General features: G+C 39.1%; 1 long non-coding RNA gene across 1 annotated transcript; it reads right to left on the bottom strand.

Moving 5' to 3' along the window:
* Window positions 1-391: 391 nt before the first annotated feature.
* On the bottom strand, window positions 392-27216 carry LOC128851001 (uncharacterized). Its single transcript, XR_008448280.1, has 3 exons — window positions 27153-27216; window positions 6501-6587; window positions 392-505 (listed from the first exon to the last, which is right to left on the bottom strand). It is a non-coding gene; the product is annotated as an uncharacterized LOC128851001 (long non-coding RNA).
* Between the last annotated feature and the right edge of the window lie 406 nt (window positions 27217-27622).

Below are 27622 nucleotides of genomic sequence, written 5' to 3'. Positions count from 1 at the left end.
AGTAAATGATTTGGCTGTGGATAATACAGTAGCTATCCCTATACTTCTCATTTTAAAGCTTATCCAGGTTCCTCTTGTGTTTTGGAAACTGCTGCCCTTTGCCTTACATTTGCCTAAGCAAGCTGGCAGTTCCAACCACTATGCCTAAGTGTCCTTTAACCTGTGATATGGTTTCCCTAGGATTACTTCTGAGGGACACGAACTCACTGTCATTCTTATTCTGCAGAAGGGAAAGTGAACGAGGCAAAAGCTGAGAAACTTCCCCTTAGGCCTACAGGGAGTTTAGTATGTGGGCTGTGTCCTAATACCTCTGCATAGTTTCTTTATGAAGTAGGACCATGTGCTCCTCTAGACCTATATAAGGTTGATAAACTCTAATTATGTCACCTGCGTCATCATATAAACTCGTCTGCAAACGTAGACTCTTGTGTTTCATTTGGAAGGCTCCATAGAGCATTTGTCAAATCCATCACCACAAACTGTGTACCAATGCACCACAACAAATCTGAAAAGAAATGAAAAAAAAAATAAAGCAAAATGTTGAAGTACTGCAACAAGAGATGAGATCCAGAGCACGAAGTTTTTTCTAAACTAATAAAGCAAGCTGTGTGGTTCCATTATTTGACTGCTGCCTCTGCTATATTTTTCTGTTTTCTTTCTGTAAATAGAAGGATGCTACCAACAGTCATATAACTCATTCTGGTTTATGACCTAGTGGAGGAAGTCAGCTCTGATATTTTACAGCATCAAAGCAGAATATTTTTGCATGTGGTTCTGTTACACTGATTATCTGCGCTGTGAGAACCATAAATCAATATCTAGAGCAACTTAAAACTTTTCAAGGTTAACAATGAAACATTATTTCCTGCTTCAAGGAGACAAAAAAAAATATCAGAAATGCCTCTGCATTACAAGACATTTAATTTTAGCATCAATAAACATACAGGAATGTCCTCAATTTAGCCATGCCTATTTATATAGTTTTGTGTGCGTCCACACACGTGTGTGTATGTATATATATATATAAAAAATATAAATTCAAACAAGAAATACAGTCTTATTTTCATTTACTGGCATCTACAAGTGAAGGTGTTTGCCAGAGAAAAGGGATAACAGCCTGGAAAGAAAAAAGAAGACTAAAATCTTTGAAAATGGGTAATGTTTAGTAAGATTTTAGATTAGAAGAGGGAGTCTAACTCCCCAAGGCTTCCTGAGACTCAATGTAAAACAAAGAATTTCCATGAAGCAAGCATGCAATTAACATTCTTGCAGTCTTATGTCTCCAACCATAGTTACATGTACAAAGTCAGAGTTCATCTCCAGTGCAGTCATGAAGACATGACCACATATTGCTACTGGTATGATAGGAGTAGAGGCAGGTATCAGTTGATGTCCTAGATTACTGAGGTGAGGTTGCAGCAAAGGTCTGATGTTTCAAAGACATAGAATCATAGAATCATAGAATCATAGAATCATAGAATCATAGAATCACTACGGTGGAAGGGACCCATTGGGTCATCGAGTCCAACCATTCCTAACACTCCCTAAACCATGCCCCTCAGCACCTTATCCACCCATCCCTTAAACACCTCCAGGGAAGGTGCCTCAACCACCTCCCTGGGCAGCCTATACCAGTGCCCAATGACCCCTTCCGTGAAAAATTTTTTCCTGATGTCAAGCCTGAACCTCTCCTGGCAGAGCTTGAGGCCATTCCCCCTTGTCCTGTCCCCTGTCACTTGGGAGAAGAGGCCAGCTCCCTCCTCTCCACAACCTCCTTTCAGGTAGTTGTAGAGAGCAATAAGGTCTCCTCTCAGCCTCCTCTTCTCCAGGCTAAACAACCCCAGCTCTCTCAGCCGCTCCTCATAAGACTTGTTCTCCAGCCCCTTCACCAGCTTCGTTGCTCTTCTCTGGACACACTCCAGAGCCTCAACATCTTGTGGTGAGGGGCCCAGAACTGAACACAGTACTCAAGGTGCAGTCTCACAAGTGCCGAGTACAGAGGGAGAATAACCTCCCTGGACCTGCTGGTCACACCGTTTCTGATACAAGCCAAGATGCCATTGCCCCTCTTGGCCACCTGGGCACACTGCTGGCTCATGTTCAGTTGGCTGTCAACCAAGACCCCCAGATCCTTCTCTAGGCAGCTTTCTAGCCAGACTTCTCCTAGTCTGTAGCACTGCATAGGGTTGTTATGCCCGAAGTGCAGGACCTGGCATTTGGCCTTGTTAAACCTCATGCCAATGGTCTCAGCCCAGCAGTCCAGCCTGTTCAGATCCCTTTGCAGAGCCTCCCTACCCTCCAGCAGATCCACGCTCCCACCCAGCTTAGTGTCACCTGCAAACTTGCTACAGGTGCACTCAATGCCTTCATCCAGGTCATGTCTTATACTATCTCATAGAACATAATTTTTCGCTTTGCTTGCCCCAGAGAATAAAGAGCTTGATACAGCATGTAACTGATAGGTTACCTATGGTTTAAGCATATACATAGGTGAGCACATCAGATAAAAACATCCATTTAGCGAGTGAGTTTATGTTTCAAGATATATTTAGCTTTTGTGACGAGAAAGAAGATTCCCTAGAAGATGTACAGCTGTGTTATTTTTGTAATAAATGTTTCAATCCAGCGAGAATTCAGAGCCTTGCAGGATTGGCCATGGGTCAGAAAGGGCTTCTGAATGGGCAAGCTGTCCAGAATGATATGCTAGCCAGGAGGATAGCTGCCACTCCCAGCCGTTCACCTCTTTGCTAGCATGAAAAATAAGAGTTTTGTTCAGTATTTCTCGGCTTTTACAAATGCTTTAGTAAACACTGTATGATAACTTCAAGCTGCTTGCCCAGAATAGCCAAATGGTTGGCATAGTGGTGCCTGTCACAACAGTGGGAAATACTGTGTTACCTTATTAAGTTATCATTTCTGTTAATAAACTCATGTCCTGTTCACTGTAAACAGCAGTGCAGGAAACAGAGAAATCAGCAGAAAAATATGAAAAAAAGTATGTTACTACTTAAAAAAGGTTAACGCCAGACTGCGAAAACTATGCAGTTAATCAGGCTATTGAAAATGAGTGAAGTTAGAAAATGTAAGAACAAACAAAACAATCAGAAAAATTAGATCAACATTAGCATTTCATAGAAAGATTTCTGATGGCCTGAAGAAATGTTACCCCTGTGGAATCAGCTGTTGCAGACTAGGAATGAAAATTTGTTGTGCTGGTAGTGTGAAAATACCTCCACACTACTTTTGCAGAAAATACTCACTAGTCTGGAAAAATAAAATAATATTGATCTACAAAGAAAGTATTCTCCTTTTCAATGTGTGTGAACCACTACCAAAGCTTTGTAAGAGAAACTGGTAAGTATTAATAGAAAACTGGGCATAGGTAACAAGCATGAACCTAATGAAAAAAATACAGGGAAACTTTCCAGTTTTGTTGAGAAGAGAAAGAAGTATGAAAACCTGTTAGGGCTTCCTTGTTTCGCTGCAGAGGCCAACTAACAAGCCATGAAAAACAGCCATAGCAATGTAACTCAAAGAGACTGAGAGCTGTAGGCTGAGGTCTTGATCAGTCTGGGGACGGAGCCAGGACATGAAATTGAGGAGAGAGGGAGAATAGAGCCTGTGCATTGCCGTGCAGTACAGCCTCAGATATTGAAGTCACAGCAGGAAATTTTGGAAGCCTGCTAATATTAGAAGATAAATGACATAAATTATAAGAAAGCTGGAATCCTGGTAGTGATGGTGCATTTTTTCAAGCACAAAGCTGAGATGTGCTCTAATGTGTTACCACATTTCAGATGCTAATAAAAGCTATTGGTTTCTGTGGTTTCAAATCTCTTTCTTCCTCTTCCTCATTTCTAATTCATTTTGAACATATTATGCACATCCTGAAAAGCAGGGTGTGCCTACCACACTAATGTTTATAAAGAGATATGAAGAAGAGAGGAAGCTATGCTTGTATTAAGCAACATTAACAACATTTGAGGCATAAAAGGAGGCCACCAGCACTCTCTTTCTGGGAAGTGATGGAGAGGAAAGTCTCAGCATTTTTCAGTGCATGAAGAAACAAGTCTGGTAAAGTTCTCTGGTAAAAGGAATTGTTACAGATTCAGGAATTCTTGAATGCCCAGGCCAGAGCCACGTCACTGCTCCATGTTGAGGCAATGATGATATTGTTAGCCATTCGTGAGTGGTGGGGTAACAGCAGGGAACTCCTTATGCAGTCCTTGATGTGGACAGCCTGAGGAACATGATTCGTCCCAGCTGGTCATCCAGTCACAGCTTGAAATGTCAGGCAACAGTCACAGGAGAATGAGCTCCATGTCTGACAAGACCAGAAGAGCTCTGCTGACACCTCAAAAATATTTCAGTCAACATCCCACTTCAAAGAGACATTTTCACCAGTACAAAACTACATTAGAATACAGTTTGACTGACACATGCCAGCATTCAGCACAATAGATGCAAACTTCATAAACTGATTATGCTGCCAGAGAAAATGTCTCTATACCCAAATCCACTGCTTTTGCAGATGGAGATCAAGAGAGACTGTATGTATATGTGTATGCTTCACCTACACATTTACAAACATTTCATCATACTGAAACCTCACACATAAGAGCTACAAAAAAGGGAAATCCATATGAGGAACAGTAACAGATGTATGGCAGAATTTATCTCACCTAACTTTAGACACCCAGAGTGTAGGCGTCTCTGTCTGAGTGAGCCAGCCTGTGTTCTTTTATAGTCAGTGGAGAGAAAGAGACACTTCCAGGGCATGAATTCTCTGCTTTATTTTAGATTACATATACATTACAATGAGATGAGATGCATCATGTATATGCCAGTTTCTTTCTATAGACTATGAAAGGACCTTGAGGTGGCTAACCTAAACACAAACTTGAGTGCTGGCTAAACCAAGAGCTAAAATATTTCAACCAAACTCTTCTTTTGGCAGGTATTTTTTTTAAGGGTAGCCTTATTTTCTGTTCACTCACAGTGTGGTCCCATAAATCAACACGGTTTATGAATAAGTGACAAGGCCTGTGGAGCCAGGACTGTCTTAAATCATGTTGCTACAGCACTATTCTCTGTCATGAAACAATGACTGTGATGTTAATTCTACATGGGGATTTAGGTACAACCTTTAGATATTGAAGATGGAATAGATTAGCCTGTCAAACATGGCAGAGGTTTGTTTAGTTCAACATGCATAGATTTGGGCAATCTACACCAAAGTTACCACCAAAGTGGTTATCCAACTGACCAGCAGATCCTTCTGGTAGGTGTTGGTGCCTCAGCAGCTGGGTCAGTTAACCTTTTTTTATGACTTCCATGTAAACAGGACTTCTGGAAATATTCATCTTAAAAGCATAATTTACCACCCTGCCCATCAAAACTTATCTTGGATATGCTGCAAAAATAATATGTAAATACAGCCTGATTCTCCAGGTCCATGATTAGCAAGACCAGAAGTCCCCCTAGGAAACCCACTCAGCCATCATTTTACCCATATACTGAACACATCTTAGAACTGAACACAAAGAAATCAATAATAGACAGTAACTGCAGGCTCCTACAATGTTGTTTTACAAAATCATTTTTCTGTCTACCACATCTGAAATAGTTTTTGTTTTAACAGCATAATTTAAAACTTGCTTGAGGTGCATCAAGTGAATAATAGGCAGGCAGCCAAAATATGCCAAAGGTATTAAAAATTACATTAAGCAGAGATTTGCAGGAAGCTCTGGACTATAAAAACCTTTCTGATTAAAATGTAGTTCTGGGCTGAAAAGTGTGTATAAAAATATGAAATAAAGCACCTGCCTGATGTTTGCTCTAGAGATTAAGAATTTTCACTATAGCCTTTTTCCTGTTTCTGCTGCAAAGCTTTTTCTGGCATAGAAAAGTAATTTGTTTTCCTTGCATTCCTGCATCCTTACAATTATTAATTCATCATTAAACACAGGGCTTGTTCTGTCCTCTGGATTTTTATTATTGTTGTTTGCCTGTACTATTAACAAATATTGTGTACTTATTAGCAGCTTGGTTAGGTGCTAATAATCAAGGATCAGGTTTTCAATGCTCCAGTCTGTCTGGGAGAGCTCAGATTTAAATAGACAATATAGATATGGGGAAATCAGAAGCACAAGAAAATTGAATGATGTGCCTAGCACCTTGCAAGTGGAGGCAGAAGGGCAGAACAGGAATAACAATCAGGTCTTCTGACTCCAGCTTTAGGACTTATTCCCTGAAAGACATTATCTTCTAAACATATGTAACAATAAATAGTCCCTAACCAAAATGGTTTACAATTTAAGCACAATATAAAAGAAAAACTTGGAGGCTGGTAGGAAACACTAAGACTGCAATGAGATGCATTGATAGGTAATTTGCTCAAAATGGTCTTGTTGCTATTTCCCATAATGTCTTTCTGTTTTCCCCCTCCTGTCCTCCCAGTAGCACAGTCTCTCCCACTCCCTTGGGATAATCTCACTTACCAGCAAGGCAGTGTAGTTTGCCAAGAGGGAGGAGCTCTGTTCTCCATAGATTACCTTCCAGCCAGGAGGGTGAGCGAGCTGCCTTTTCTGGAGACAGAAAAACATCAGTATTAGTTGAAAGGATGAGGGTAAACTATACCATCAGCAGAAGAACCTAGAAAAACTCACAGATAGAAGCTGTTAGAATGGCTGTGTCTTCCCCATCGAACAGCACCCAAATGATGACATTAATTAATTTTTTACTTCTCTGGTATTGCTGTTATTAATTAGGATTGCAATTGCCTCTGCTCGGGAGAGCAATGAGAACACGCAACTGTCTCTCTCGACATCTATCATTAGTCTCGCAGAAATCCCCTTCTCACTAAGAATTATCACTGCTAGTGATACCGTGAGAGCAAGAAAAGTACCAGGCTTTACTTTCCAGTCCCAGGTCAGTTTTGTAGAGACGGAAGTTCATTAAACCACCCTGTGAAAGAAACCTATTTGATCTTGAAGGCATTCAGACCTACTACCATTACACTGTGAAGTATAATTGCTGTCATTTTTTCAAAATGTAAGTATTTCTATAGGTATCTGCTCCTGTTCTGAAGGATTCTAGTCAGAGAGAAACTCATGCTCAAAGCAGTGGACATTGAGTAGTTCAGATAATTATCAGTGTTGTTGTCATCCTCAGATTTAACTTGTTTCTTAAGAAAGTGAGAGTAAAAATTGGGCTACTTAGAAGGTAACTGGGAAACTTTATTGAAGTGACAAACTACGTGACAGCTAAGGAAATAGGCTTTTATGCACAGAGAAACAAGTGTTAAAGTCAAAACCACATAAGGCTTATTAAAATCGCATTGAGTGTTGGCAGTGAGTAAGTGCAGATGGCTTTCTGAAAGCAGCTTCCTGATGGTTTAAAGAATAGAAAATAAAAACAAACCAAAAACAATTAACAAATTGCCATGATTGTTGAGGTAGAGATGTGGGAAGATGGACAAAAGAAATTGTTGAGTGTCAGGGCAAATTTGCTAGATGGCAATGATATTGCTTAAAAATGAAGTAGGTGAATGCACATTTACAAGTTTTCAGCTGCCAGCTGCCAAGAATGGAAGTCACACATATGGCTAATAAAATGGATCTGTTCTTGATTGCTCAGTTTCTAGTGGTCTTAGCTAAATACGTAAAATTCTAGAAGAAAGGAATAAAGGACTTATCCCTGAGGACTCACTTCTGTAACACAGACAAACATGACTCTTCCTACACCCATGTAATACCCATGTGCAATTCCCTGTGAATTTCAGTGCTTCTTCAAAAAATATTTTTCTGTAGGAGAATTAGAGTGCCTGTTTAGCGGCCTTCAGCTTTTTTTGTATTTTGGTTCTTGTTTCTGCTTCCCCAGGGAGAATTTTGGTGCACTGTCTTGCTCTGGCCAGTGATGGACGTGAAGGGTGAAGGTCCTGGCTTAAAACTGGAAGACATCTGGTAGAGGAATATGTGTAGGTAACATTGTTTAGCACAGGTTTTTGACAGTTTAATCGGACGTGTTACAGCTCATTAACTCTTTAAATAAATACCTAGATCCAAATCTTTCTTGTCTCTTGACAAGAAAGGGCTTAATTTCTGATTCCCATTTTGGACTCCAATTTCTGATTCAGAGTGATATAACAATTACATGCTTATGCACGTCAGCTGATTCTTGTTGCATTGAGATGAAATAATTTCCCCCCAGCCCAGCCATGGTTTTTATTCTTTCCTACTCAAACAGTGCACTCTGCTTGTTTATCACTCCTGAGACTCTGGAGTCGGGGCATTGCATATCCAAGAGTTGTCAATAAAGGCACTTATGTATCTATGAACTACTTTTTGTCTCCTCTCACAGACTCAGGCATTCACTGTTTACTTAATACCATTTTGACAGTACTTTTTCATGAGATTGGAAGTTGAACAGTTTTACTGCTGTTGGACTGCAGCCTATGATGTTTCCATCTCAGTTCAGCAGGGGAAAAAACAGAAAGCATAATAAATGTGGTTTTACTTCATTTCTATGTGTCAATCACAGCTGTTGCATTTACAGAATAGCACAAGGCCACACATCTTCCTGGGCCACACGTGACTCACAAAGAGCTCCAGTGTGACTTCCAAGCTGGGAATGTATTTCATGACTAAGGGCTGCACTTGTGTAATCTGCATCTCTGTCTCAGAGAGAAAATGAGTTAAAGGAACTGCTGAAACTGAGATAGAATTTTGTCTTGGGACTCAGCTGCTTGGTCAATCCAGGCAAATACTGGAGTGGAGAAGTGAGAATTGTGAGTACTCTATGTATGTGACATATATTACATGGCTGTTGGTATGTATTTCAATAAAGGATGGTATGCATCTTTGGCAAAGTTTTTTTATACCTAGCTTATAAGTTCATAAAAGTTTCTGTTTGCAGCTTGGATGGATGCAGCAGATGTAGTGATGCTAACATGCTCTATAGGGAGTCCAGGGCAGCAATAAGAAATTTACCTTGATTTTGACCTATATTCATCTTTTCTGGCTTAGGGCTTAGTAAATAAACAAGATTTCTTTGTACTTTACCTACTGAATGGAGAAAGACAGGGACATTAGAGGGGCCATGGAGTCCAGTTATGATCTGAATTTCATTCTGAGATGACTCACTGTTGAGTAAAATGTCCATAGCTACATTCCCTTGGTTTCTCCAGGTTTAAATCCTGACAGCATTAAGGGGATAATTTTTAATTAACAGGCATCTTTAGTTACAAAGAATGCTGTGATCAAACACAGTGAAAGCAAAGACTTGTATGCCAATGCACTATTGAGTATTCTGTGATCACAGTATAACATGAGTAACATAAAGATTCCTTATAACGCGTTGACCATCAATGGCCTTGGTAGACATGATTTGCTTTAGGGTAATCCTTCACAAGTACATTCCCACTTCTTAGCTATAAAATTGTTAATGCGACGGTCAGCCACTGCAGCAAAACTGGACAAACCATCGAGGCTCCAATATTCAGTAAATAAGTAAAACCAAGAAAGAAATAAACTCTTCCCAGACTCTTTGGTCTTCATTCTTTTTCCCATATATACAATACTCTTGTATCCAGTCGGTTTATTTGCATGGAATTAGTTTCTCTGCGTGAACTGTAAGGTCAGTTGTTTGATGCTTTTGAAAAGAAGGAGTTTGCTGTGAAGATCTGCTGGTGGTAGGATAAGAATGGCCCGAAATCTCCTAAAAGTCCTGGTGAACAGAGGATAGAGAACCCTCTGCCAGGTGTTGTAAGCTAAAGAAACTGTGTAAGCAAAGTGTGTCAGAGTGCCCAGTTGTCAAGAATCCCTTCACACAAATGGTCTCCAAACTAAGAAGTGTAAAAACATGTATGTAACTAAGGAATTATGGAAAATACAGAGGAAGATAATTCACCATGTCTGTAACATGAAAGAATAAATTACTGTGTTAAGAAATACCATAATCTTTATGCTTTCATGCCATGAAGATTTACAAATTGCAGGTGGTGGGCAGCAAATGGGGTGGCAAGAGCTGGCAGTACCCAGAGGATGCCAAGAAGAGTCAACGGGCAAGAGGACTAGTGAACAAATGAAACCACTCAACAGTGAAACCAGGGAGATAAGTGAGCACCTCTCTGCTCAGTATCAGACCTATCTCCCACTTCAGCTGGCATATAAACTCTGGTGTGAGTGACGTTTAGGGTCAGACTCCCAACTGGATTTTTCTGAGGCTGCCATGTGGGAAAGAGCAGAGAAGGGACTGTGACCGTTATCCATCTGCATACAGGAACTGGTTAGAGGCTAGGTTGCATTGCTGGTGGAATATCTTGGAGGTATTCACCCATGGGCCAATAAGAAGGCCAGGTAAACCTTAAAGCTCCATGAATATTATGTACCACAGGAGATCTGAGTAGTGTGATAAGAGTTGCACCCACACAACTACGTATCCCTGTTTTGCAGTTTAGGCCCTGTATTTGACTCATGATTTATTACCCAATGCTCCCAAGATAGTATTTATTACGTTTTCCTGTTGCCTTTGACAAAGTTCTGTGGTTTCTTTGGATCAAGTGTTTGTCAGAGGTCAGGTGTAGTTCAAGAGTCCTTAGATCATAATACTCTGCTTTCTAAGTTTGCTTGTGAGAGTTGGAGCTAGTTTTGCTTAAGTTTTAGAGAAGCCTCACTCTTGGCAAGTAATCCTATTTGCTGCTTAGCAGCATTTTGCAGAGGAATTACATAATTGTGCCTGAAGAAGCTGCCAGGTGTAGTATCTCTTTTGTTTGCTTCTTGAGATAACAAAATAAATAGGAATATCATAAACACTTACTTAATATTCTATTACACCTCATAGAAACAATACCATCTTAGACATAATAGTAATTTCCTTATTTTATTCAGTTGTTTGGCAGTTACAGAGCTGTAATTCACAGTCCTCCCTAGATTTTAGATGCCATGTTTGAAGAGGCTATTCACCCAGATGTCCACCTCCTTTCCTTTACGATTTGCCAGAAGGGGAAGAATGAGTGCTGAGTAGCAATGATGGAAATGGGTAGCTTTCTCATTAGCTACTGCAATTCACGTCTGGTTTTGTTACATAACCAAAAATCAATAGCAGTTAAAGTTAATTCACTGCTGTGAACTGCAGCAGTTAAAACATCTGATTCACGTTCCCTGGTGGATTATGCTGTGGCAGCTGGAGAAGTTACTGCTCCAGCTGTGGAGGAGGTCACCTCTCTAGCCTACTGCAGCTAAATGTGACAAAGAGAATGGATCAGAGCTGTAAGGCGTTTTCCTCTGGTTTAGGGAGAGGTATTTTTCACAGGCTTTCTATTATACAATGTCTTGTGTACACTTTGCAGGCAGTTTGATGCTCGGCTCCATTCTGTACCAGCCACTCAGCCTTCCTTTTGCATCCTGCTGATCGAACTTCAGTGGAATGAAAGTTTCATCCAATTCCACGTAGATGTTTATGGCTTGTATTCCTAGTGAATGAAAGTGTCAGTGGCTTTCATGCATGCCCACCTTGTTGAGTTCCACCATTGTTCAAAATGTGGCTTTCTTCCGAGTGCAAAATTTATGCAGAGAATATTGGCTGACCTAGTTAAAGTATACTTGCTGATTGTATTTGGTCTTGGTATGTGTGTTACACTTTTCACTGTTGCTGTCTGTACTAATTAACAGTCATTCAAACAGCTGATACAACAGGCACTAAGGCGAGTACACCTCTTGACACCAAACATGCATCTGTGCTGACCGGATCACCAGAAGATCAGTGTGGGAATGCAGATGTTTTGCTCCTGAACACACACTGCCATTCTTTTCCCTCTTTGCAGCACTCTTTAATTGAGCCTTAGCAATTTTAATCACTGGCTTGCTTTTACTGGTGATGCAGAGACAGTGTGCTAGAATCTCCATTTCTTGATAAATCTTACAAATGCCTCTAGGATGTATTATCTGAAATTCTGCTTTTTAGGACACATTGGATATTTCTATTAAGTCCATATTCCTGGAAGACTGATAGTGTTTATTCTCTGGCCTCTGAAAAAACAGTAGCTGCAGACAGTTGATAATTTTTCTTGCATAATTTGCTTTCAGGTTTTTTGCTGAAGCCGGAATATTTTTGGCTGTTTAGGTCCTCCTGTGTTTTTGCATGCACAAGCACCTGTCATGTTGCTTTTACTCTTTGTATCAGGTCATAGATCCTAGAAATGCAGCAGAGTGGGATTCATCTAAGCTAATCCTCTCAGTCACTTGTCCAAGCTCTTTTAAAGTCAATGGTGAGAAACAGACACTTCCAATGTGTGATTCATCTCGTCCTAATATAGACATCCAAAACAGGTGAGGCATATGCATTCTAGAAATGCCTGAAGTGAGATAAGCTGAATCTCTTCCCAAGTGTCCCAAGAACTGCAGTCAACTGCAATTCTGCTGGGGAGACTTCTATTTATTTCCCTGATATTGATGATCATAACATTGTGTGTCTTTGCTATCTGTTGCAGATTCCTCAACATTGTCTCCATGTGAATACACTGGAGTGCTGTGCATCCATTTGGATTTCCACAAATCCCATCAGTCCTCTATTATTGGTGAAACTGATATTCTTCCTTTGTAAATGGACCCCAGTTGATACTCTCAAACATCCAGAACAACTCACTGCTATGCAAGATAAAGGAAAGTATGCATTCACTTCTGCTCTAATTCCTGGCTTTTGCAACAACAGTGCAGAGAAGGATGGTAATTTTTAATTTAGCAGAAGACACTTGAGAATGATGTTTTAATATATGTAAATATGCAGTTTAGCTAAGTTTAGCAGCAATCCCTCGTTTCCACTCACTTTATTAATCCTCTATCTTTTTCTCATAATAGAATGAGAGGCATGAGACAGCAATGTGATTGGTGAATTATCTATTTCCAGGTAAAATATATCCTGAAGATGTCCTAGTCTTCGTATAGAACTTGCTACAAGAATGCTGCCGTATATAGCCAGAATATTTTTTTTGCTTTCTTTATGTGTCTATTGTATGAATTGCTTGTTCCCCATATAGTGTCAATAGGTTCATTAATTTGCTATTTCAGTGGGTTGTTCTGTAGTGTCTGTAACATTAAGCATTGTCCTTTTCCTTGGGACTCCATCTCCTGGTGTAAACCATTTCAAAGGGCTCTAATCAGCACAGCCATGACCTGTGATGGTCCAGAGAGGAGTTCTTGTTGGTAGTTCCACGAGAAGAGTGCCAGTTTCCCCACACCTGAACTATTCTGGCTGATGTACAACCACATTCAGACAATTTATGGTAGGCATTTGTAACTCTATGAAAAAACACTGACTCGCTCTGCTTAACACTGTGATGAACCTTAGGCCATAACCCATCCTGCCAGCAACTGAACGGTATTCCCTTTCTCAGAGAGAAACACAAGAAATTATCATCATGTTTTCACAGAGACTATTGAATGTCTCAGGAACCTTGGACTGAATTTACAATTCTGCTTACAGTTTGCAATATCCAAATGATGGTGCCACCGTATGATTTTATTTAGCCTTTGCTTGTTTGGTGTTTCATTTTGAAATCTGTACTGTTATCAAAGGCTTTGTAAACTGGCATATTCACTGCTGCTCCATTGCCTATTCATTATTTGGTTTCTGGTTTGCTGTGTGCTGCTGCCTGATCTTTGCATTCACTGATAGAACATGCAGACATTAATTCTTCCTCCACTGATAGTGCACTCTCTCATCAAACCTTTCCCAAAAGTAATATTTCCTATATTTAATCACACAGCAGCTGCCATCCTCTCCTTCCATTTTTGTGTATTTGTAATATAGCCAGCTTTACCAAAATAATTCTTACTATTCATGATGTGGTGGGATGTGGTATTGAGTGAGAGCTGTGTCATGTTTCATAGGTATACAGTGACAGCCTGATAATTCTTGGAAACATGTAGATTCTTTGTGTGGTTCCGACAGGGAGAGATGAGGATTTTTCACTCCTCCTTTGTAAAAGAAAAGTCTTATTCACAGTCCTCTTCAGATCCCTCCCCTTAGCAGGGACGTCTTCCTTCCTCTGTTCTTTTTATGTTTATGGTATTAAAAAATGAGGCAGATAATAAAAGCTAGATTTCTGCATTTACATTAACATTTTGGTCTGCAGTGGTAGAACAGTTCTGAAGCAAAACCCCTGATCATCCTCACCCACCACGTGCAATGATTTAGTTTGCAGAGCTATGCTGGTGCGTGTCAGCTAGATCACTTTCAGAGAAAACTAATCAAGAATGTCTACTTAAGTATCCAATGTATTCCACACTTTGATGGGAACACAAAGGCTGAAACTAATGAATGACTCTTTGAACAGCCTTGACTCACATGACAGTTTGGAATATTTAGTTGTGGGGACCAGCCTAAATCTAGCCTGCAGTGAACTCTTGTTACCTTGCAGCATGTAGATGTGGTGGCCACTGCATTAACTGCTTTGATCTACTAATCTGCTTCAAGTGTGCTAAATTACTTGGTAACGTAGATAGATCAAGGCTTTGGAGAAAGATAACAAAATAAGTACGGTCAACATGGCCTCAAATTCTGTTGTACCCTTTTAATATTGTACTTAGTAACCAACAACTTAAAAAAAATCCATTAGAAAAATCTCCTCCAGCTGTGGTCTGAGGATATTGATTTCAAAACTAAATAGTTTCAAATCAGATGGTTGCATGAAGACTTCCCACAAAAATGTTCTAACTTTTAGGACTGATGTGATCAATTTCACTCGAAATGTTCTTGATTATTATAGCTGGCAGCACATATCCTAGCAAAGCTAATCAATAAGCACTAACACATAGATTGATACCATCCTCTGTCAGGCAGTTAGGAATTTAATGTGTTTGCAGAACAGGACCCTGAGAGTGAAAAATAAAAGAAAAAAATATTAGTTTATTGATTGTGCTCCCATGACCCACTTCCTATACATTTTTACTGTCTTTGTCACAATGTAGCTGCATTAACCATATATGCCTGTGCACCATTCCATAGCACCCTAACAACTCTGCACTGCACTATAATTTAACTTAATAAAACATTATCATCAGAAGCTTGTGACCTAATCTGATATAACACCAATATTCACAGAAATGCTCAAGGATACTTTTTCAACAAGACCTAACCACAAACCAGATTGAAATGTTCTGCCTTCAGTTCCTGCAATGAAATGCCCTGCCTTCAGTTGTTGCAATGGCAAATGCGTTCAATTATAGAATTTTTGAAATGGAAAAATAATTTGTTTTCTTTACCATTCTCATGCTTCAAGGAGATAAAACCATTTTTACTGAAATTGAAAACAAACGGACCTTTAGAGAGGCTACTTTTATTACTAGAGGAAGTTCACTGGAAAAAAATAGAGACACCTAGGCCTCCATCTTCATCTGCATGCAATAAATTCCAGTGGAGTGGGGAAAATACAAATGGAAGGTAGTGTTTTATCTGGCAACAGCAGCCTTTAATACACTTTATGTCCTTAATGACTCCTGATTAACTCAAGCAAAGGAGTTTAGCTCTGACCACTTGCAGAAATACAGACAATACTATCTTCCATATAAAACTGAAACACAAGAAATGTGTTTACAAACAGATGGCACAGAAATTAAATGAAATTGAAGAAGAAGGGGAGTACTGAAGTCTTAAGTGCATTTCTGAGAAACTAAAAGAACTCCTGAGGAATTTAAGAATGCCTGTCATCTATAGCAAAAATATAAGCTGAGTCTATCAAATGAATTTTCTTGATAGCACAGAAAAAACTGACCTCTCTAGAAGAAAGTATTTGTTTGTATTGTCCAAGGAAACATTCTCATAATTCTATATATCATATACTCATTCTAGACTACTGTTCTAATTGTGCAGATGTACCTTTGCACTAGAAGATATTATAACTGGGTAAGTAACTATGCATGTTAACGCTATTTTTCCCAGACACAGTAGACTGGACACATTTAAGACCGTAAACAGGTGTGACATTTGGATTTCAACCTGTAATCCATAATCCCTATTATTTTCAGTCTGGCAGGCTAACGCAAAATGGATTAATCACTCATGAACCACAGCTTGCCTACTGCAGGTATTGTGTTTATTATAAAAATAAGATTCTTGTAGCTTTTGAAGATGATGCAAGAAGTGTTTGGGATTTGCATAAAAACGAGGAGACGAAGCTGAAGAAATGTACGTTCTCCTTTCAGTAAGATTAGCTGTTACCACGTCATAAATATGTTGCATACACATCTCCTATAGAAGCCAATGGTCGCAGACTTTCGTGTGAGGTTTTTCTGAGGTCATAAACAGCTGTGACTGAAAATAGGTCAATGATACCTACTCTGCCTTCCAGAACGGGGTGGGGGGTAAGGTGCTTAGTATTGATTGCTTGCAACAGAAAGTATGTTAACGGGCTACAACTGGAACAACTAAAACTGGTTGTGTCCCAAGATGTAGTGGTGACAGATAAAATAAACTGAGTCACAGTCTAGTCAGATGTTCATGACTTTTGAGAGATCTGGGACAGAGTCACTTGTAAAAAATTAGACATACGGTGCTGTGTGTGCATATCCTGCCCTGTCTCCAGTTGTAGGTTTCCTTTCAATCCTCTGTCATGCCGACAGCACAACGGAATGGAATGGAATAGGAAAATTTCAATTGGAAGGAACCTACAGTCATCAATTGCTCCAACTGCTCGTGATCTGAGCATCTCAGATGACATGATGTGAGTCTGTTTAAGTAACACAACCCTGATCCTAGTATTCAAACAGCACAAGACACTCCTGAACTTAAGTAGTTAGTTTTAGTTAACCCAGCCAGGTAGCTACAGTTCCAAACTTCAAATGGTGCTTTGATTGCTCAGTGTCTGAGGAGTCTGGGAGTAAAAAGGTGATATTAGGAACTTTTGCTTGCTGCAGCTTAGCTTTGGGACAGGAAGTTTTGGGATGGATTGAAGAAGCCCATGTTCTGTTACATCCCTGTAACTAGTGTTGGAATCAAAAGTATTTTTTCAGACAGTTTGGATCCACTTTCTATTTGTGTACTAACTAAACTGAAAGACAGGCTATCACACCACAATGTAATGGGGTATAGAGAAAAAAACTGTATAATGAGTGAAGATCCTCCAAGTAAATGGAAAGACAAAGAATAATGATGATTTGCCTCTGTTTAGAATGGAAACTTAGTTTGTGGTAGAAAACTGGAAAACCTTAGTTTCAAGGTTCTAGTTGAGCAAATCTACTTTTTGGTTTGAAACATTAGCAGCTAGTTAATAACATGGAGATTTCTCAGATTAGAGAAAGAGAGTAGATGGAAAGTACAAGGATGGAGAGTTCCGGATGTAAGGAGGAAACACAAGATGATTTCTGGAGTCATGAAACTGGCTTTTAAAGCCATATTACCCTCGCATCTTACACTTCTAAACCCTAGAATATGTACAGTCTTGGAACAGACTCTTTTGCTTTTTCTGTTGACATATTTCTCAGCATAACTATTCCTGGCATTACAGTATTTGGGAATCACTTAGATTGGAAAAGACCTTTAAGATCATTGAGTCCAGTCCTTAACCTAACACTGCCAAGCCACCACTAAACTATGCACCTAAGCACCTCACCTACACATCTTTTAAATACCTCCAGGCATGGTGACTCCACCACTTCCCTCAGCAGCCTGTTCCAACGCTTGGCAACCCTTGTGGTGAAGACATTTTCCCTAATATCCAAACCAAACCTCCTCTGGCACAACTTGAGGCCATTTCCTCTTGTTCTATCACTTGAAACTTGAGAAAAAACACCCATGTTGCTACAGCCTCCTTTCAGGTAGTTGAAAAGAGCAATGAGGTCTCCCCTCAGCCTCATTTTCTCCAGACAGAACAACCCCCATTCCCTCAGCTGCTCCTCATAAGATTTGTTCTCCAGACCCTTCACCAGCTTCATTGCTCTTCTTTGGATGCATTATAACCTAAATAGCAATGCATCTGTGTGATGTCAAGAGTAGTGTAGGATGTTCTTTCGTGGGAAAAAGATATGTATGATTCTTATCTGGTAGCTTAATACTCTTGCTCTTCTCAAGATCAACTAATTTTATTGAGTTTAGTTTCTTTAGTTTCTTTGCTGGTAGAGGTGTATTCATCTAGCCACTTATCTGATCTTAAAAACTGTTATGTCCACTGTAATGCAAACCTGACTCAGTATGGATTTTAAATTTTGATTTGGTGTCGCTGCTTACCCTTTTCTTACGCATTCTTCTATCTTTTGCAATCTGACTTCCATCATAAGAGACAGTTTTATGTAACAGAAGTGATGAATCATCAGAAAGAGGATTTTACCCCCTCCCCCCTACTACAGCCTGTTAAAAACTAGCAGCTTCTAGTAATATTTTGACAAAAATTTACTAATACATTTAAACACATTTAAATACATTTAAATCCTCACCTTCCTAGAGAAATGACTTCTTGGCATACTGCATAGAATTTCTGCAGTTTACTGGGTTATTTCATTTACATTATTTCATCTCTATTTGATAGTTTTAAACTAGAAAGAGCAAATATGTTCTCACTTTAGAAGAAGGTAGACAGTGCAAAATGAAAGCCACACCAACAAGTATAAAGTAAAATTGTGCTGGCATGGCTGACTTGTGGTTTTGATTTACCTTGTCTGCAGGTGAGGCAATCTGCTGAGGACAGAGGGAAGATATGACCCTTAAAATATACCTGCATAATATGTAGGTGGCTAATTTTCTAAGTAGGAAGCAGATACTGAATCTGTTGAAATCAGTGGGAGGTTGAGTCCTGAAATATCCGCATGTATCTGGCAATTAAGGGTGTATTTAAATAGCATAAGTTCTACCTGTATCCAAATATCTTGTTAGTAGAGTAATGTTTCAGAGAACCCACATAAGATGCCAAGAGGTAGACAAAGTACTAAACAATATGAAATTTTAGGCACAGAAATTGAGAATTTAGACTTATGAGCTGTGAAAACCATTTTGTCCCTGAAGCAGAGATACCTATAGAGTATTCATTTTAAGGGGACAGCTATCCAAATCTTCACATTTTATTTGTCCTCTTGCATACATTATATTCTGAGCTAAGGTTAATGATGACATAGACTCAAAATCAGTTCTAGAGCACACAGTGATTCGCCCTAAATGAGATATTTTTAATTAGCTGTTTTGGTATGTATAGGTAAAACTGTATGAAGTTATGATTGAAAAAATTGAGACTCTTTCCTAGTTACTCCATAAAAGTTCAACATTTTTTTTCAGCTATCTGTGCATAGTCTATGGGAAATAAATGATGGATCAGTACTCGGTTGTGCCAAGAGAGTGCTGATATATTGTGTGCTTGACTCTCAATTATCCATGGACTGTTTATCCTGGCTGCAGATTAACTATGTTGTGAATGCAAGACAGCAGAGCCTGCTCTCTGCACAGCTTGTTGGTTTTGGCTTGGATTAACTCAGGTGCAGTCAAAGCTTTTAATTATCTTTCATGTGGTACAGACCTCACATCAATAGCTCATGGAAACTTGACCTGGTTGCATGCAGATTTGGAGTGGGTATCTTGTATTCCTGTTACCTTTTGTGGAATGCCAATTCTTGTCTGAGTGTATTGGGTCAGATTTGGCTTCTTAGCTCCCAAGCAGAGCTGATACTACTAGGCCAAAGGTGGTTTGGCAGAATCTTAAAGCCTCGGACTTTGAGAGGACTTGTCAGAGGGCGCTCAGTACCATGACAGTGCTTGGAGTAAATCTGATGTGATGCTTTGTCTGAGTTAAGAAGCTTCCCCACGTCATTAGCACTGGAAAAGGTGTACGCAAGCACTAAGTGAATAGTCTGAGCAGGCCTAGTTCTGTGCAGAGCTGTCAAGATACCTTCTATTAACACTTCCTAAGCTGCATGATCTGAGATGATCCCAAACCCGGCTCCTTTGATTGAAAGTTTCTACAGGCTTTACTGGTACCAGAGCTATAGAACAAAGTCCTTATTTAATGGGGAAAAAGGTAGCCACCACATAAATTAGTGTGAGTCATTTCAGCTTGTCTTCAGACAGTCTGCCTGGCTGCCTCTCATTTTTCATTGCTCTATGTTGTTTTTCCGATTGCATAAGCCAAATAATTTAAAGTATGCTGTGTCAGCAAAACTGTCAATTATGTCTGTGTTCTAGTAACCCAGTCAGCTAAATTAAAGCTTCTTACTTCTCAATCTTCTGGTTTTTCTTCTATCAGGGAATATGGGACAGATTTATTTCGGGAGTCATAGACTGCCCATTGGCACTGTATGTGAGGAAGATACGTAGCAACATAGCTGCTATCACATCATGTGTGATGAGTATATTCTCTCTCTTTCCCTAGCAGGTGGCTGTTTCTGGCCGTCTGTTTTCATGCCTATACAGTAGTCCTTTCTCCATCATTTGAAATCAAAGACTCAGTGACAGTAGGGCTGAATATTGAAGTTTATGCCCTTTAGAATAGACCCTTTCAGTCCTTTTGCAGTGCTGTAACAGACTGGTGCCACAGTGTGCTATGAGCAGAGCTGCTGAGGTGAATACATGGAGTATATTATTTAGAGGACAGAATGAGACAATGACATGTTTCTGCAGAGCTGTGCATACAGCCAGAGAAATTGCAAAGATCCTTCTTTTTGATTTTCAGTCAACTTAGTGAATTGTCCCAAATGGAGGGTTAGGAAATTATGCTATATTCTTTTCCTGTTTTGGAAAAAGAACGGGAGATCCAATGCTACATTTTGTAGAACAAGATACAATTCTCAGGAATATTCCTTTAAGAGACACACTAAAGTTCTACTAGCTGTTGGATAACTACCTAAGAGGGCAGCTCATTCTGGAAGCTAGCTCTTCCTCATTGCTTCCCTTATCTCTCCCCTCCCTCACCAGACCAAGCATGTCCACAGGAAAATTGATGAGATCTAGTCTGCCTGGGATCTGGCCTCTTCAGAGAATTTTGATAGCAACAATCAAACTTCATCCCTGCTATCAGTCAAATGTCTTTAGTCCACAGCTGGAAGATATTACTTTTGATAGCAGAGTCATTTAGTTAATTTATATGACCGAAATTATTGATGGCTGACAAGGAAAAAGGAAAAAAAGAGATGAATATGCTCACATAGGAAACTTCACAACCACAGTGATCTACTCTCTGACAGAGAATGTGGGCCCAGGCATCACATATCTATACTTAAACTAGTCACCCCAAATCTCCTAAAAACTTGTCACAGATTCCCCAAACGGGAATACGAAAGTTTAGGATTTGGGCTTCCAGTCAAATTACTGTTTCAACAGTGTACTGTGATGAATTGAGCTGTGGTAACTGTGAAAGAAACTGAAGCTGCGTGACTTCACCTAATACTGTCTCAGTGTAGGCTGACAGTCTTTGTGCGCCAGCTGAGCATTAGTTGTTAGGCCACAGAGACTTGATCAGGAGTAACTTGATGCAATTATTACTAAGTTTTCAGTTGACATTATGGTTCAAATTCCTTCCTTTTTAAAGTGAAAACATGAAACTGTCTATTGGTAAACAACATCTGACACGAGGAGAAGCAGCTGAGCTGGTCTAAAGTTCAGTCTGAGGAACTATTTGTGTGGCACAGATGCTTTCAGGACTGACCATTTTTCATCAAAAACTGTTTGAGATTTGGAGAGTTATAAACAGCTTCTGCTTCATTAGAAGAGACCTCAAAGATTGAAGCACAGGTGCAGGGATTTCTACAGGGATGAGAGAAGAAAGATCACTCTCAGCGGAACTCCTGTGTCCTTGAGAGTGAAAAATCACAAGTCACTTTTCTGTTTCTTGTTGCTGAAAAGAATATAACACTTAAACTGACAGACCACAGGGAAAGAATTAAAAGAGTTCAGATGTTGATTCTAGTAATGCTTTCTTGGCTCATTCTTGATTTTGAAATTATTTGAATGGAATCTACTGTTAAATAGATAACATGTTGTGAAAATGTGTGACAACTGGCTCCCATGAACAGTGAGAAAAATGGATTTATGGAAAGTGTGGTATCTGATCAGAATATTAATAATCTCCTTCCCTTGTACATTAGACCTGAAAAACGAAACAGCAATCACTTAAAAAAACCCCACTCTATCATGAACATCTGTTACTAGTCAAACAAATACTAACAAGAGTAAGGAGCCTTTCTCTCATCCTGTGCAGAGGTTCATCATTACGCATCTCCAAGTTCAAAATGAAGGTCACACTGGAATGGTGAGAAACATAAGAGTTCTGTGGCAAATGCTCCTAAAATACCCAAGGTTATAGCTCTGAGCTCTCTTCCTAAGTATCGCTCTGATCTGTAGCTTGGAGACATGTCATCTTTGTAGTACGAACAGGAAGAGATAGCATAGCTACAAAAACAACAGTGTCTGAGCAAAGATTTTAGTGAAGAAGAGGTTACTAACAAGAGTCCAGCTAAGAGCAATGGAAGAGAAAAACAGTACAGTCAAGGAACTTCTTAGTCTTAAAACTTTGAACGTGTTTTTTTCCAGCTGAATCAAAACTTTTAAACTTGTATTGAAGCCTATCAACTTCATCAGAATTTAATACATTATTAAAGTAAGTCAGTGACTGAAACACTTAACAAATGAAAAGTTTTGGCTAATGATATTACCTGGGGATTTGAAAGCTGGGACCTATGCAAAAATAGGGTGAGATTCTTACAACACCAAGATGTAATTTAGCATTGCAATTATTTCACATTTTCACAGCTGTATCTGGATGCCTTAAAATGCTAACACAACAGCTGTTCTAATTTTCACGTTTATACAGTTTTTTTCCTCTATTTGCGGTCAGAAAGTTAAGAGAAAGGAATCTGATTTACATGTTGATCTGGCATGAAGATGGAATTATTTCTTAGAATTCCTCACATTGAGACTCAGCCTTAGACCCGTCATCAATGGAGCCCACTTCCCTATATAGTCATGCTCTTGATACTAGATATATCAGATAGAATGTAATCTAAAGATATCAAGACAGCTTATAATTCTTAGAGTGAGGTTGGTAGACTGGATGTGTGAATTCAAATGAATCTTGAAGGTGCGGTGTGAAACGACTAAATGGACTCAGCAAGAAGGAAACTACAGTGCAGTGATGAATGACAATAGAATATTTTGGATGAAAGACCTTAGTTCACAGTGGTGATACAATAAACTTAATTTAAAATTTGGTGTATTTCTTTTTTTACCTGCACTATTGCTTTGTATTCCTTTGGGGTTCCTATCAGAAGTACCAGAATATGACAACACTTTGGAAATTCACTAGAAAGCTGTAGTTGTCAGTTCTGTCAATGCTATTGGAACTCACTTAAAACTAACTCACATTTTTCTTAGAAACAAAAAGCAGAAAGGAATTCGAGAAGTTATGTTCACTCTGGTGCTTTTGGATAGTTACAAAACATAATTAAATTCAAATGCTATGTAAAACCAGGTATGATTTATTTTGTCCCTCACTAATCTTCCTAAAGTTAGCTGCCCAACACATCTATGCACATACATATGCTGCCCAATACTAGTTCTTTCTTGTAGCTCTATGCTCTGCAGCAATTTGGTATAATTTCTCTCACACTATGAGTTTGTAATTCTGAATTGATCAGTAGTACGCAATTTGTCAATTCACAGTTGACCAGTACTGTACAGAGCACTCAAAGTCATGAAATTTATATGACCTTTTCTACTTATTATGCTGGACATATTTCCTATTATGTCTTAGGTTATAAGCCCTCTCTATGTAACAATCCAGAGCCTTCAGCAGATCAGCTAGGTATCCGAGTTTGTTTATTCCCAGTCAAAAAGTTCTTTCCATTTATGGCAGAGAATTTTTGTTATCATTCTGTAACTGCAGCATTAGGAAGCATTAACTGCTACACAATTGCTGTTGTAATAGTCTTCAAGGTCACCTGATACTGCCTGATAGCTGAAGTTTCTCTGTATTGCAGATGCTTCCCAAATTTGCATCACTAAGTAAATTCTTAGAAGAAGGCCCTGATGCTTTTATTTCCTTGAGCTCTTGTTAGCCATTATGCCTTTTACCTTGCATTCTGAGCTACTGTCATTAATGAAAGCTGAGAAAAGGATACTTCACATAGTTTTCAGAGAAACAGAGATTGTCATAGCTTAATGGTTTCTCTTCGTCCTGCTTCTTCCTCAACCAGATTTTTCATGTACTTAGCTCAAAAAACTTGCTCTTTTTATTTTCTTATTCTCAGTCAGGTCTTAATTCAGTGCTCACTTTACCTCTACATCTCCTGTGTTTGAAGACATAATTTTATCTTCATTCTCTTCCCCCGTCAGTAAAGCTCTGCATTCCTTGGGAATACTTCTTCCTTCTAATCTTTCCCATTGCACTTGCTGTCTTAGGTTATCCTTTTGCTTCCCGATCTTGCCATGATTTTGCTTTCTCTCCTAAGGACTTGAGAAACTTCATAAGTACCATAAGCTTTCAGTGACTGGATGTATTCTTCAACCTAGAGCCTCACCTAACGGGACACTTGTGTCACTCGTCTAAACATGAAAGATAATCAGGTCATTCTTCTGGCTCTTATCAGAAGTATCTTTAACCTTACAGTCCCATCTAATTTATAGTCTTACTAAATGCATCCTGACAAGCAACGCATTTTCTGCTGGATCTGCTCAGATGACAAGCCTACAATTTCTTATCCAGGGCTCCTGGGTAATAAAAACCTGCCTCTTCACTATGCTTTTAAGAGTATTCAGTCCTTTATTCTCCCCCTTCTGCCTGAGAGTCATGTTTCCTTCTCCTTCTCAACATCTTGAAAATCACTTATGTTTCCCCTGGCCTATCACACCTGACCTCTTTTTTCCTCTCATAGTGAAAACAGTTTTCCTTTTCTTCACTGCCATCTTGCTATTTATATTCATTTTCTAATGGAGTAAGTTGTTGTTTCAATCTATCTTGCTCTGCCCTTGTCACCCTCTGCCCCCGCGATCTACTATTACACACTTCACTCAAGTCAGTACTTCAGATTTTGCCCAATATGTGTTTGGAAACTTGTAGTTGTTTGTGCTTCAGGCATTCTTCCCACAAATACTCAAACTCATGCTAACATTGATCACTGCCTACATTCTATCTCACAGATCTTTTTTTGTGAGTTCTGCAAATTGATACTTCAGGCATTAACAGGCTCTATGAAGTTTCCACTCAAGGTCATTTTAGACTCTGAAACTCTGTATCAAGTAATCCCAAAGATTGTCTCAGCAAACCTTAAGATTTTACTCACTGGTGGCTTAGCTACCATTACTGTCTTCCCTTACAAGCTCCCAGCTTTAAAGAAATAAAGGAAATTCTTCTTGTTTTGCCTCTATGCTTCTGACTTCATGCCTTTATAAACTTTTGTCTGGGTCAATGTTGTCACCTCACTGAGACTGCTGTTAGCTATTTTTCAGCTGTGATCAGTCAAAAGCAGGAAGCTCTCGTAACACCATTAGCTGCAATGCCTCAATCCTACTCATGAAAGAAAGTTGTGATTTGAGAAGATGGGAATATTATAGAAAAACAGAACTGCGATCTTTAAGCACGTTGTCTGAAAGGAACAAAAGCCAGTGCATGGATAAAAAGCAAAACACTATAGAATGTCCTACTAACTCAAACATACCATTTTTAAAGTAATGGAAGAGGTTTTTATTGAAATTGAATAATCTTTCATAAATCAATGAGACAATTTGAATGTGTTTGACTATGTTTTTTTTGGTACAAGTATAAAGACCTTCTTTTCTTACTTTTAAACTAGCAAATTTAAAGTTCCAGTTTCCACATACTGATTTTTCATGGTAGTTTGATGGCTTTTTAGTTGGGAACTGAAACTTTGGCTAGATTGTAGTAAGTACTGTTGGTCTTAAGTAAGCAAACATGCAATTCCTTTTTTGTAAAGGCAAAATTACTTTGCATGCCAATGTCACCTACCCTATCGCCAAATTCTAGGCATGTTATTACCTTATCAATTTTCATCCATGATATCCACCAAAAGAGCAATGTGTGTACTCCTAAAGAGCAATAGATGTATTCATACAGAGGAATTAGTTGGATCAGTTCCATTATTCCAGTTCTTTTATGCCCCAGTTCCCTAACCTCCCCCCGGCTTTATAGTGTCTCCACAACTTGTGTCATCTTCGGCAAAAGAGGAGGAAATAAATCTCTGTATACTTACTACAGATCTGATACTTTGTTCAGAGTAGAACTCTTCCCTGATTTTTCAAGGACTATCCCATCAGCCTGTCTCCTATTTCCCTCTTATATGGAAGGCCATTAATTAGCTTCAATTTCAACCCCTAATATTGTATGTGGATGGATACACTTTCTTGAAACACAGGGAAATTTTTGGGTTTAATCCAAACTGAAAATCATGAGAATAGAGAACTCTCTTGTTCCTTTCAGAACACTCTTGAAATATTCTGATATATATCCAATTTTTTATCTTTAAATGAACTTCAAATCACCTTACATTATATTGCTAGCTTTTTAGAATATTTTAGGCAATTCCAAAATACTCTACGGTGAAAGGACAGGGGGTATCAAAGACATGGCACCTGATATATTTCATTAATTGCTGGTTTTGTTTTGGTTTGTTTTGGTTTGTTTAAGTCTGCATGCGGTAGAGGCTCAGTAGAACCAGTTACTACATTAGAGGATTAGTATTATATTGCTATGTTTGGGGCCTTTTAATTTTGCTTCCAGCAAGAGATAAGAAGAATTGAAGGGCTGAATTACCAACAGATGCCATCAAGGCAGGCTACAAAACGATGCTGCAGATTTTTGCTTTCCTTTACATCAGAAGAGATGAACCATCGTCCAAGTATGGCAGGTGCAAAAGGAAGCAATAATTCATTTGGCTCTTAGCTCAAATGTTCATGCTGAGTTTACTGCACTCCTCCTATATTCATATGTTTAAAATGGGTTTATGACAAGGAAATGAATTTCAGAAGTATTACATTCCTCTGAGTATTCTATAGTTCCAAAGAAGCCCAAGAATTAGGCATTGTTGCCGAGTAAAAACATGGCAGAGTTGCAAAGTTTGTTGTTCCTTCAGAACATCCTTGAAGCCACATGTTCAGCCTGTACAGCTGCCTTCAACTGAGGTATAAGTCCTCTGTAAGTACTAAGCACGACAAAAGTATAGTCTTACCTCACTTATATCAGAAGGTGCAATTTCAGCAGCATGATTATAGCTCAGAAAGCAAAGGCTGGACTCGGTCTGCAATACATCAGAGGAGTTACTGTAATTAAAATTAATCTGGCCTTAGGTATTCAAACATGAAGAGCCAGAGAGCATCATACGCTCAGTACACATGGCCTCCATGATTAAGTACACATATTTCTTTCAGGTACTCTTATACACAAGCTGTGGATGTTCAGTTTTTGGCTGCATAACTACTTGGAAATGTCCCACGCTTTTTGATGAGACCCAGATGGTAGCCAGATGGCTACACGTGACTCTTTGGAAGTGCTGCTGCAGACAAGGACTAAGAAATCTAAGTCTACAAACATCTCCCTCTCTTTCTTATAACTTTTATTAATAGGGAGTGGGGATTAATTTATTATATCCCCACTGTTAAATAATGGCAGATGTCAGGGGAATTTGCAGATCATTTTCCC

The sequence above is a fragment of the Cuculus canorus genome, chromosome 1, assembly GCF_017976375.1.
Source record: "Cuculus canorus isolate bCucCan1 chromosome 1, bCucCan1.pri, whole genome shotgun sequence".
In the NCBI taxonomy this organism is placed as follows: domain Eukaryota; kingdom Metazoa; phylum Chordata; class Aves; order Cuculiformes; family Cuculidae; genus Cuculus; species Cuculus canorus.
The sequence above is the reverse complement of the archived record's forward strand: the minus strand, read 5'-3'. Positions and strand labels throughout refer to the sequence as shown.